Here is an 8,288-nt window from a genome sequence, read left to right as displayed (position 1 = left end):
CTTCATAGGTATGCCCTGTCATTTTTAATAAGTGGGATTTCTTCCCTTATAAATGGGGTTGGGACCATCAGTTGTGTTGTGCAGAAGTCTGTTGGATACACAGATGATAGTCCTACTGAATAGACTGTTGGCTGCTTTTTTCTTGCCATGATACAAATTTTAAGTAAAGAAAAACGAGTGGCCATCATTACTTTAAGAAATGAAGGTCAGTCAGTCCGAAAAATTGGGAAAACTTTGAAAGTGTCCCCAAGTGCAGTGGCAAAAACCATCAAACGCTACAAAGAAACTGGCTCACATGAGGATCGCCCCAGGAAAAGAAGTCCAAGAGTCACCTCTGCTGCTGAGGATAAGTTTATCCGAGTCACCAGCCTTAGAAATCGCAGGCTAACAGCAGCTCAGATTAGAGACCAGGTCAATGCACACAGAGTTCTAGCAGCAAACAAATCTCTAGAACAACTGTTAAGAGGAGACTTTGTGCAGCAGACCTTCATGGTAAAATAGCTGCTAGGAAACCACTGCTAAGGACAGGCAACAAGCAGAAGAGACTTGTTTGGGCTAAAGAATACAAGGATAGGACATTAGACCAGTGGAAATCTGTGCTTTGATCTGATGAGTCCAAATTTGAGATCTTTGGATCCAACCACCGTGTCTTTGTGTGATGCAGAAAAGGTGAATGGATGGACTCTACATGCCTAGTTCCCACCGTGAAGCATGGAGGAGGAGGTGTGGTGGTGTGGGGGTGCTTTGCTGGTGACACTTTTGGAGATTTATTCAACATTGAAGGCATACTGAACCAGCATGGCTACCAAAGCATCTTGCAGCGGCATGCTATTCTATCCAGTTTGCGTTTAGTTGGACCATTATTTATTCTTCAACAGGACAATAACCCCAAACACACCTCCAGGCTCTGTAAGGGCTATTTGACTAAGAAGGAGAGTGATGGGGTGCTACACCAGATGACCTGGCCTCTTAATCACCAGACATAAAGCCAATTGAGATGGTTTGGGGTAAGCTGGACTGCAGAGTGAAGGCAAAACAAGTGCTAAGCATCTCTGGGAACTCCTTCAAGACTGTTGGAAGACCATTTACAGTGACTACTTCTTGAAGCTCATCAAGAGAATGCCAAGAGTGTGCAAAGCAGTAATCAAAGCAAAAGGTGGATACTTTGAAGAACCTAGAATTTAAGACATATTTTCAGTTGTTTCACACTTTTTTGTTAAATATTTCATTCCACATGTGTTAATTCATAGTTTTGATGCCTTCAATGTGAATCTACAATTTTCAGAGTCATGAAAATAAAGAAAACTCTTTGAATGAGAAGGTGTGTCCAAACTTTTGTCCAGATTTGTCCAGAGCTCTACATAAACTGCCATTCCCCCTTATCAGGAAACTAAGCCATTGTTTGAAATGGACCATTGATTCTATCCTATAGGCAAACTTTGGCAATGTGTTTGTCCCAGTTGTTGCCCCCTGCAGAAAAAGGGACCCACGGTCTTATTCTAAAATCTAGTACAATCAACCAAATAATAATAATGTACAGGGCCCAAATATATTAATGTACAGTGCGCAGCCTGCAACCGCCCAAGATTGCTGCATCCATTAGATGCGACAATCCAAGTACTTTACCGGGCTCTTCCTGTTTCTCCTGGTGCAGTGGAAATTGGGGTAGTAAGGAGTTAATGTCAGTTAAAAGCTGCCACTAAGCCATAGATTAGTAATGCGAGGTGTCTATGAGACCCCCCTCATTACTAATCTGTAAGTGAAAAGAAATAGATAAACATGGAAAAAATCCTTTATTTGAAATAAAATACAAAAACACACCCTTTTTTATCCCTTTATTAACCTCCAAACACCCAGTTCCGACGTAATCCACACAAGGTCCCAAGACGATCCTGGCTCTGCTATATCTGAAGTGACAGCGAGTGACCATCAGAAAAGCTCACTGATGAATTCACAGTTAACTCATTTTGTTTCTGGTAACTAGTGCATTCACCTTTGTGAAATGTTCAAACATGGCTTGTGTGAAACAATAAGGGAGATTATGTAGCAGCATTCATTTTTCAAAGGGACTATGAATAATCAAATAAGAAATCTGACTCACTTTTTTCTAGTTTACTTTTCTAGAGTTAGTAAAGGTAATAATCAGATTACACCTACATATATCATAAATGTTTATATAAAACAATTTTCAATCAAAATTGCATATAACGAAAAAAATAAATGTGCCTGTGCTTAGAAATTCTTTTACAATACCAAAATCTGTTTAACATCTGCATATGTGAAAAAATATCAACACAAAGAAATTGTTACTTGCATCTTATAAAATAAAACACATTAAAACACTATGTAAATATCGAAAACAAATAGGGGCAACATATTAATCCCTTAAGAACTGAGACACTTTGTACGTTAATGACCGAACCTCATATCTCAAATCTGACCGGTGTCACTTTGACATAGTAACTCTGGAACGCTTCAACAGATCCCAGTGATTCGGGGATTGGTTTTTTTCATGACATATTATACTTCATGATAATGGTAAATTATAGTTGATATTATTTGCTTCTGTTTATGAAAATATCGAACATTTGGCAAAACAAATTGAAAAAATCACAATTTTCAAATTTTGAATTGTTGTGCCCTTGTCTACTTTACACCAGCGTAATTTTTGAACCATAATTTTTTTTGTTAGGAAGTTAAAAGGGTTGGCTTTTCTATAGAACCTTTGTGCTACTAGTAATGTGGAAACTCCTTATATTTCTGCTAACAGATGACGAACCTCAGTGAGGACTTGTGTTTTTGTGCGTTTAGTAGAAGCTTTTAATGGTGGCATTTTGGGGTACAGAATAGAATCAGTTCAAATTTATCCTGTGCTCTACGCTGAGCACTTACAACAGGGTTTCCAGCTAAATCTACAAAATACTTGATTCATATTAAATCTCCTACCAATCCATTAACTAATTATGTGGCAGAAATACTGTGTAGCTTTTGTTAGGCGGTATCTGGCTTTTAACAATGGCACAAAAGAGGTGGCCGACCACACTTTTATTCACACCTACACAAGCACGGCCAGATCATATGCCAGAGAGAGTCCAAAGTGTTTCCATCTACCTCATTGTAAGAAACCTTCTAACGGAGGTTCTGTTTGAATTGCATTTCAGAGATTTACACAAAAACCCCGATATAAGCGCTCAGTGTAAAGCACACAATAAATGTGAGTTGAGCCTTACTGTGATCTTTAGGGAGATTATTAAACAATTATTTTTAACGCTATTCACTGTGCGGTATAAGTGATTAGGCGGCTGTAATTTTTGGGTCAGTGCAGTTTCAGCAATACTAGATTTGTATAGTTTTTAATGTTTGGCTACTATTACATACTAAAAAATGCTTTTTTTTCCTCAAAAAAGTTTTTTCTTTACCATATTTTGAGACCTATCATTTTTTCACAGAGTCATGTAAGGATTTGTTTTTTGCGGGATAAGGTGATATTTTTATTGGTCAAATTTCGGTTACAGAATATTTTTTGATTGTTTTCTATTCTGATTTTTGGGGTGCAGAGTGAAGAAAAGCCAGCAATTCAGAATTATTTTTTAAGGGGTTTATGCCAGTTTTATTCTTTGGTTCAGTACATTCACATCAATACCATATTTATACCATTTTTTGCCACTTTTACACACTTATTTTTTTTAGTATTCTTTTCTTATCTTTTTCTTTTTTACTTAGTCCCTCTATGGGACTTTAGCTTTTATTCTTCTGATCACGTGCATTGCAATAGACATTTATTGCAATATAGGAGTTTATACTAACAAAAAGCTTGTTAGACCCTGCCTATGGCTAGATCTAACAGGCTACCATACGTAGGTCATTGTTTGACTTCCGGGTGACATGACAAACAGCTCACTGTGATTTTGTTGCAGGGTACCAATGGGGATGAGAGAGGGAGGCCACTCATAGTTTCATGGCATTTAAGGTTGAAGATAAGCTTAAATGCATCAAGTTCAAACCATGACCTAACCTTACATGTTGATCCAGAGGAAGGCAAAAACCCCATGCGACAAACAGTAAGCACCACATTAGGGTGAAATATTTCAGCACTTCCCACCCATCAGATGCTGCGATCAGTCAGTCAAATTGACTGATCGATCACAGCAATCAGAGAGCTCGGGTACCACTGCAATTGGTCCCCGCATCTCTTCCAGTGCTGGTCAGCTGTCGGTGACTGCTACCACAGAGCTGTCACTGTGTATTTGTTTAAATTCATGATGCACATAGCAATTCATGATGCAGGAACTGACATCTGCTCATGACGTGCTAGTCCGTCATTCGGCATTAAGGGGTTAATAGTATCATAGGATACTTGAATTACAAAGTGGTCAATAATTGCATTAGCGTTATCAAAAAGTCATATTCTTTGTTTGACCAAATAATATGAATGTATAGACAGTAGATGGGGCATCAGGGACAAGGATAAAGTTAATACCATCAAATAAAATGGCGTATTATTTGCACTTGGGTGAGGGTCTGTCTGATAGGAACCCCTTCATTCAATATCAGCAGGAGTAGAAGACAGTCTAATGTGTATGGAAGTACTGCGACCCTCCAACAGATCATGTTTGGGGACCAGGGATCAACACATTGGAATTCCAAAGTCCGATCCTTTGGTTCTCACTGGAGATAAGCTGCTGTCAGGAACGTCTATCAATGGCCAAGTCATAAAGAACACAGGGACACTCAGCCAGGAAACATAGCGGAAGTGGGGGAGTTAATTTTTTAACAGCTATTATTTGACCAAAAAGCTAACTAATGTGTATGGAGACCTTATGAATGATAGCATGGCAGAGCTGCTTTATCACTGTCCTCTTCAAAGGTTTCCTTGTAGAAAACTTGCTCAGCCCTATAGACTTTTTCCCTTACAATTAACATTTGTGACATTACATCTATACCTGACCGCAATTTAACCTCCATGGAGAAGCAAAAGAGAAAAAAAGAGAAGTTATTTACTTTAATTAATTTCCTTTCAAACAAAGAAAAACTGCAAATTACACCGTTACATTGAAACAATTGCATCAAGGAGCTTCAATTACAAGGAGTTTCTGTACTTTCTTTCTCCACAAGAAACGTTTTACTTGCTGTAAGGGTCAACAAACCTGCACATGATCATATTTGTGGCTTAATCTTTTGAAAATGCCTTCCAGCCTATTCTGCAAAATTTTCAAGCACATTTCCTTGCTGGTTCTGAACACACTTTGTTAGGCCAATTTATTCATGTAATACTTTTCACTTGAAATGAAAACAGCCCAGGGCAGGATAAACTTTCAATTTAAGCTAATAGATGGTAAAACTATACATGATCGCTGCTGGAATAGTGGAGTTATGGTGACCTCTCGTGGTGGTGGGAAAGAAAAGCATTGATTGAAGAGAGAAAGTGATAATCAGCACTCCACTGCCCGGTGTAAGGCTATGTCCGCACGTTGCTTTTTACCTGCTTTTTACCTGCTTTTTTGCTGCTTTTTCAACTGCAGCGTTTAATGCCATAATGGTTGTGTTCTGCTTTTCAAGCAAAGTCTATGGGAATTTGGGTTTCTTGTCCGCACTATGCAGTTCAAACTGCAGCCTTTTTGTTGCAGAACTTTGGTCAAAAACTCAGCTTTGCAGTGCAAAACCCAAATGGCAAAAACAATTCACATGTCAGTTGTTTTTGCCATTTGGGTTTTGCACTGCAAAGCTGAGTTTTTGACCAAAGTTCTGCAACAAAAAGGCAGCAGTTTGAACTGCATAGTGCGGACAAGAAACCCAAATTCCCATAGACTTTGCTTGAAAAGCAGAACACAACCATTTTGGCATTAAACGCTGCAGTTGAAAAAGCAGCAAAAAAGCAGGTAAAAAGCAGGTAAAAAGCAACGTGCGCACATACCCTTAGAGAGAACTTCCACTGCAATTGGAATGAGATCATTCCACTCACCAATTAAATCACTTTATCTTATCAACATATATTAAATGCAGATGATTTGTCTATTAAACTGATATGTTCATACTGCTACAAAGCAATTCCATGTGATCCCAAAGATTAGATACAGAATTAGTTTTTAATATTAATTTAATTTAAATTTAATGGTCCTTCCTATCTGAACTTGATACATAACTATTTTTTTAATCATAATAGTTCAAGGATAACATGCCATATAGTCGTACTTGAAAGCTTAAGAACCTTTCCAAATTTGCCATATTTCTGCATACATTCAACCTAAAACTACATCATTATCTCTCAAGTCCTAAAGGTAAATAAAGACAATCAAACAAATGAGTTATAAACAGACTTTGTCATTTTTGAATGAGAAAAATCATCCAATATTACATCTCTGTGAGTTGAAAAAGTATGTGAACCTTTGCTTTCAGTATCTTCTGTGATCTTATGCAGCAATAAATGCAGCTTCTACTAAACGCACAAAAACACAAGTCCTCACTGAGGTTCGTCATCTGTTAGCAGAAATATAAGGAGTTTCCACATTACTAGTAGCACAAAGGTTCTATAGAAAAGCTTTGTTGGTTCTATAGAACTTTGTCATACCCCTATCCTTGGATATGGGTCTCTCTGAACCTGTGATCAAAATATCTATGTCAATATATAAAAACATCTATCAAAAAGATGATAATAAGTTCTCCACTAGGTGAACTGAGCCCTTGATGTGTGTTATTCCAATATTGTGGTATATGCAATTTACCATCCTGCTTATCATATTTGCACTCATAGCGGTGGGTTTATATTACTATCTATATTACTATTATAAGTCCCGAACTCTATAGCCACTAGGCTCTATTTATAGTTCCATTTTTGGGATATTTGCATTCTGTAAACTCCGGCTCTGAGGATCTATTTTCTATATGTGTGCCGTGTTTAGCCACAATTCCGGCTGGATCTTCTTTCTTTATCTGTTCAGCGCTACATGTGCAATACGCATGCGCTCTACGATAATCTCTGCGTGCAAGCGCACTAGTCATTCACATCTTGATAGTGGGGTAACATTCACGCGCATGCAGTGGTAATAGCAACTGATGATATCGCGATGGTTGAGTCGGATGACTCAACCAAAATGGCGGCCGCCATAGTTATCGCTATTTTCAATGCTGCACTTCCACACACCGGTAAGCGATTGTAAACTTCAATTTTTCATTTAAATAGGGCACCTTTCTGCTCATACATTGCCCCCTTTTTCTGCCCTGAGGAAGCCACTTTTTCAAGCGGCGATACGCGTGGGTTAGGGGTAACCAGGCCGGGACCCTCTTTTCTCTTCCCCCTGCATTGTACAATTGATTGGGTAAATGTATTGGCGTTTGCCCCTGGTCTCTATCCATTGTACCACAAGTACTGCCGATTAGTCTGTTCAGTACTCATAGGTATCTATTAGTCCTCTATAGGCAGTGACCCTGATATACTTACATCTCTATTGAACATACTGGTTACTGTCTAGATATATGCAGTTTGCTTGCATAGTATATTATTCTTACTCTAAGTGGTGTCTTATTTATTGTATTCTAGGTCTAATAATTGTGTCCCTTATTTTAATGCGTTACCATCTGCATTGTCCTCTAATAGACTACTAACTAGAATATATAGGATATCCGTAATGGTATCTCGTACAATTTTGTGGTGTTTTTAGACCGATGAAATACATGACTAATAGTACTCTATGCTTAGTGTGGATTACATTATGACCATCTGTTTATAAATCTTATGCCTATTGTCTAAAAATCACAATTTGGCACTCTGATTTTTTCTATAGGAGAGTGCATGCAATTATTATTTTTATCCTGATCAAGTTTTGTTATATTTTGCTATCATTGCAGGGGATGTGTTATTGAAATTTATTCATGCAATCTAACATTATAGGGTCCGGACCTGGCACCTATGCCTTTTGGCTTTTTTAAATGTTTTTAATTTGTGTGTCCTATTTAATTAATGTGTGGCCATGTGCTGTTTTTGTGCCTAAACAATAAAGATTTGTATTTTGCTATACATCTTGCCTGGTGATCCCAAAGTGGACATCATTTTACACAAACCCTCAAAAATGAGCTGGCCAAAATTGTTGGCATCCTCACCTAATATTTGTTTTCCCAGAAGGATTTTGGCACTCTGTAGTCTAGCTTTTTTTAGTCTCTGTGTCAACAGTGTGGTCCCCCTGGGTCCCCTGCCATAGCTATTCATTATAATCAAATGTTAATGGATAGTTTGAACTGACACTGATGCACCTGGAGAAAGCAGGACAGCTTGAAATTCTTTGGAACTTTAT

The sequence above is a fragment of the Anomaloglossus baeobatrachus genome, chromosome 1 (genome assembly GCF_048569485.1).
Source record: "Anomaloglossus baeobatrachus isolate aAnoBae1 chromosome 1, aAnoBae1.hap1, whole genome shotgun sequence".
In the NCBI taxonomy this organism is placed as follows: domain Eukaryota; kingdom Metazoa; phylum Chordata; class Amphibia; order Anura; family Aromobatidae; genus Anomaloglossus; species Anomaloglossus baeobatrachus.
This window is presented reverse-complemented; position numbering follows the sequence as displayed.